Below are 5,370 nucleotides of genomic sequence, written 5' to 3'. Positions count from 1 at the left end.
AATGAACTTTTTTCAAAATCAAGTGAACTTTTCTTAAAAATCGGTGAACTTTTTTCAAATCCGATGAACTTTTTATTAAAATCGATGAACTTTTTAAAATCGAATGAACTTTTTTTAGAATTGGTGAACTTTTTTCAAATTTGATGAACTTTTCTTCAAAATTGGTGAACTTTTTCAAATCCGATGAATTTCTTTCAAATTCAATGAACTTTTCAAAAACTGATGAATTTATTTTCAAAATCGATGAACTTTTTTGAAATTCATAATTTTTTTAAATTTAATGAACTTTTTTCATTAAATAAAATAGACATTTTCCAAATTGTTTTCTAAGCGGTGTAGTAAATGGTTGAACAATAAATAGCGTGGCTGCAGTAGTTCTAATACATTTCGCGTTGGTTTTGTTTACTAGCATTCAGTTGGCCTAGTGGTTAAGCTAAGCAGCGAGAGGCTTGTGCGGCGTGAGATCTATTCCCGATGGCGCATATTTGGCGTTGTTTTTTCGCGACCGTAGCTCTTCCTGGGCCGCGCTTAAAAAGCCCACAGTGGGCGCGCTGTAGGCGCCATTTCTAGGTTCGGGCGCCTACAGCGCCGAATAGGACATGGACAACTGAAGGAAACGAGTGCAGCCCCACTCCCCCTTCGCGCCCTTCTGGGCCGGCTCATCTGCGGCCAGGACGCCGCCTATTTTTTTCTTCTTTTCCTTTTTCTTTTCTTTTCTTTTTTCAATTATTCGGGATATCAAAAGGTTCTAAAGTTGAGAAAAAGTTGCTAATTTTGAATAAAAAATCATGAATTCAAAAAATATTCATGGTTTCAAGAAGATGCTCGGGAATTCAAAAAATGTTCACAAATTTGTAAAAAATATTCACAAATAAAAAATGTTCATCAATTTTCAAAATATGTTCATGATTTCTAAAAATGTATTGAATTTAAAAAATGTTCACAAATTTGTGAAAAATGTTCATGATTTCAAAAAAAATTAAAACAATTTCACGATTAATGTTCGTGAGTTTTAAAAAATGTTCATGATTTAAGAGAATGTTCACGAATTTGTTAAAGCAAAACCATGATTTCGACAAAAATGTTCACGTATTTAAAAAATATTCATCATTTGAAAAATATCACGAATTTAAAGATTTTCACAAATTGAAAGACAAGAATAAAAATGAAAATAGAGAAAAGAAAAAATGAAAATAAAGCAGTAAAGGGGTAAAAAGGAAAAAGGGAAATGAAAAAAGGAAAGAAGGAAAAAAAATCTGGAAAACCCGGTTCCCTTCCCAAAACCGGTTGGGGTAAACCCCGAAATGGGCTGGCCCATAGAAATAGCAGCGCGCAAGGGGGTATGCGCTATGTCGCTTGCCAGCGACCTACGCGCTATATAGAAAGGGTCGTGCACGTCGCTTCCTCTTGCATGTCATTAGCTGCTCACAACAACCTCTTGCTCATGGCAACACTAGTCCTAGCGCCGAGTCACGGAACCCATAGTCATGGTGATGTCTATGCCAGGTTGAGCTCACCCTTCTATGATGACAGGTGCCCTAGTGTGTGTGACATTGTCGATGCATTATCCAGAACACCCGCCTCGCCGACGTGCGCATCCCAACCAGCCTCATCTGTCTCCACTTCCATGAATACTTTGTCAAGGGCTTTGTTGGCTCACTTTAGCGGGACAAAGACCTCCTGATGATCGAAATTGAAAAGCAGGTCCATGTCAATGACAGATTGACCTGTGGGTTTGAGGTGGACGATATCGCCAAGCGCACGTTGGAGAATGCATTCCCCTGGCATTGTGTCTTGCGCCAACATCCAAGCCGTGGTCGCCCTGATCTCCGTTGAGCTTGCTGGAGGACCGCCCTAGAGTGTGTCGTTGAAGCGGCGTGATGACATGACCATCAATGTCTAGAGCACCAATAATCTCACAATCATTTTTGACTCTTTGGAGACGCTATAGGAGTAGTTCAGAAACATGGGCCCCAATGACACTAACCTCGTCACCCTCCAAGGAACACACACCATTGGGTGGGTGCGGTCCCAGCTCACGCAGCGTAACAGCAATGCCATGTAGGACAAAATATGTCGGTGAACCTCGACACAACATCTTGGGCTATAAGTACTATGACAAACTCTTGTGCGGCCACACCCAATTCCTTCTGGATCAGGTAATGCTATCTAAACTCGCTGTCGCAGCGACCCTCGCGCCGATTGTTCATAGGTTCTCTGATAGAGACAAGGACTTTTGTCGGAGTAAATGGCCACGGGTAGCCTAACCGACTCCCCCTGGCTGTTCGAAAAATTATCAGGCCAATCGAGCCTTCAAGCATCCAGAGCATGGGGCCGCCTTCCTCTGGCCGGCTATCCCCAGGGCCGACTACCAGAAGGCGACCCGGCCTCAAAAACCTTCCCGAAGAAAGATACGAGATGGCCGACTCCAGAAAGCCGGTCCTAAGAGGGCCGACTCCCAGAAGCCGGCCATGAAGAAGGCCGACTCCCAGAAGCCGGCCAAGACTGCACCCACCAGGGCTGCACCCACATAACGGTGATAAGACGGGGCGTGGCCGCAGTACAGCCTACCACCCCCGAATCTCGGAACATGCACGGCCACAGGGCGCCATATGGGCCAGCCATCCCCCGTCCGGCGCGGCACTGTAGCCATGTTGACCTCGACGTCACCCACGACAGGCGCCAGTACGGCCCGCGGGCGGCGGGCCCCTTTAGCCAGAGAGACGCTCGAAGGCGGCCCGGCCTCCCCTAGTCGGCCTGGGGCGTAGCCGGCTCCCGATAGCCGGCTACCTCTCTCCCTCAAAACATGTGCATCATTAAGGAGACAAGACGAGGTGAGGCTACAGTGAGAGCCCGCGAGGCGGCGGCACTGTAGCCACGCTTACCTCGACAAAGCCCTCGTCATCAGGGGCGAGGCAACAGTAACCAGCCGCCGACAAGGCCCCCAGGCGGTGGGGCCGGCCTGTCGGCCAAGAGGCCGGCAGCCGGCGGGCCCCAACGACCGGCGGAGAAGCCGGCGAGCATAGACACTGACGGCTGGGACCCGCTGTTGGGAATCGTAGCATAATTTAAAATTTTCCTACGCTCACCAAGATGCATCTATGGAGTATACTAGCAACGAGGGGAAGGGAGTGCATCTACATACCCTTGTAGATCGCGAGCGGAAGCATTCCAATGAACGTGGATGACGGAGTCGTACTCGCCGTGATCCAAATCACCGATGACCGAGTGCCGAACGGACGGCACCTCCGCGTTCAACACACGTACGGTGCAGCGACGTCTCCTCCTTCTTGATCCAGCAAGGGGGGAGGAGAGGTTGATGGAGATCCAACAGCACGACGGCGTGGTGGTGGATGTAGCGGGTCTCCGGCAGGGCTTCGCCGAGCTTCTGCGAGAGAGAGAGAGGTGTTGCAGGGGAGGAGGGAGGCGCCCAAGGCTGTGTGTTGCTGCCCTCCCTCCCCCCCTTTATATAGGCCCCTGGGGGGCGCCGGCCCAGGGAGATGGGATCTCCAAGGGGGGGCGGCGGCCAAAGGGGGGAAGGGGTTGCCTTGCCCCCCAAGGCAAGGGGGAAGCTCCCCCTAGGGTTCCCAACCCTAGGCGCATGGGGGGAGGCCCAAGGGGGGCGCCCCAGCCCACTAAGGGCTGGTTCCCTTCCACTTTCAGCCCACGGGGCCCTCCGGGATAGGTGGCCCCACCCGGTGGACCCCCGGGACCCTTCCGGTGGTCCCGGTACAATACCGGTAACCCCCGAAACTTTCCCGGTGGCCGAAACTTGACTTCCTATATATGATTCTTCACCTCCGGACCATTCCGGAACCTCTCGTGACGTCCGGGATCTCATCCGGGACTCCGAACAACTTTTGGGTTTCCGCATACACATATCTCTACAACCCTAGCGTCACCGAACCTTAAGTGTGTAGACCCTACGGGTTCGGGAGACATGCAGACATGACCGAGACGCCTCTCCGGTCAATAACCAACAGCGGGATCTGGATACCCATGTTGGCTCCCACATGTTCCACGATGATCTCATTGGATGAACCACGGTGTCGAGGATTCAATCAATCCCGTATGCAATTCCCTTTGTCAATCGGTATGTTACTTGCCCGAGATTCGATCGTCGGTATCCCAATACCTTGTTCAATCTCGTTACCGGCAAGTCTCTTTACTCGTACCACAATGCATGATCCCGTGACTAATGCCTTAGTCACATTGAGCTCATTATGATGATGCATTACCGAGTGGGCCCAGAGATACCTCTCCGTCACACGGAGTGACAAATCCCAGTCTCGATCCGTGCCAACCCAACAGACACTTTCGGAGATACCCGTAGTGCACCTTTGTAGTCACCCAGTTACGTTGTGACGTTTGGCACACCCAAAGCACTCCTACGGTATCCGGGAGTTGCACGATCTCATGGTCTAAGGAAAAGATACTTGACATTGGAAAAGCTCTAGCAAACGAAACTAAACGATCTTTTATGCTATGCTTAGGATTGGGTCTTGTCCATCACATCATTCTCCTAATGATGTGATCCCGTTATCAACGACATCCAATGTCCATAGTCAGGAAACCATGACTATCTGTTGATCAACGAGCTAGTCAACTAGAGGCTTACTAGGGACACGTTGTGGTCTATGTATTCACACATTTATTACGATTTCCGGACAATACAATTACAGCATGAACAATAGACAATTACCATGAACAAAGAAATATAATAATAACCATTTATTATTGCCTCTAGGGCATATTTCCAACAGTCTCCCACTTGCACTAGAGTCAATAATCTAGTTACATTGTGATGAATCGAACACCCATTGCGTCCTGGTGTTGATCATGTTTTGCCCTAGGGAGAGGTTTAGTCAACGGATCTGCTACATTCAGGTCCGTATGTACTTTACAAATATCTAGGTCTCCATTTTGAACACTTTCACGAATGGAGTTGAAGCGACGCTTGATATGCCTGGTCTTCCTGTGAAACCTGGGCTCCTTCGCAAGGGCAATGGCTCCAGTGTTGTCACAGAAGAGAGTCATCGGGCCCGACGCATTGGGAATCACCCCTAGGTCGGTAATGAACTCCTTCATCCAGACTGCTTCCTGTGCTGCCTCCGAGGCTGCCATGTACTCCGCTTCACATGTAGATCCCGCCACGACGCTTTGCTTGCAACTGCACCAGCTTACTGCTCCTCCATTCAAAATATACACGTATCCGGTTTGAGACTTTGAGTCATCCAGATCTGTGTCGAAGCTAGCGTCGACGTAACCCTTTACGACGAGCTCTTCGTCACCTCCATAAACGAGAAACATATCCTTAGTCCTTTTCAGGTACTTCAGGATATTCTTGACCGCTGTCCAGTGTTCCATGCC

The 5,370-nt window shown here is 49.1% G+C and overlaps 1 pseudogene; it reads left to right on the top strand.

Moving 5' to 3' along the window:
• Nucleotides 1-1,342: 1,342 nt before the first annotated feature.
• On the top strand, nt 1,343-2,267 carry LOC109775620 (peroxidase 15-like; annotated as a pseudogene).
• Nucleotides 2,268-5,370: the final 3,103 nt, after the last annotated feature.

This window comes from Aegilops tauschii, chromosome 3, assembly GCF_002575655.3.
Source record: "Aegilops tauschii subsp. strangulata cultivar AL8/78 chromosome 3, Aet v6.0, whole genome shotgun sequence".
NCBI classification, from domain to species: domain Eukaryota; kingdom Viridiplantae; phylum Streptophyta; class Magnoliopsida; order Poales; family Poaceae; genus Aegilops; species Aegilops tauschii.
Note: the sequence above shows the minus strand (reverse complement) of the source record. Positions and strands in the feature narration are given on the sequence as shown.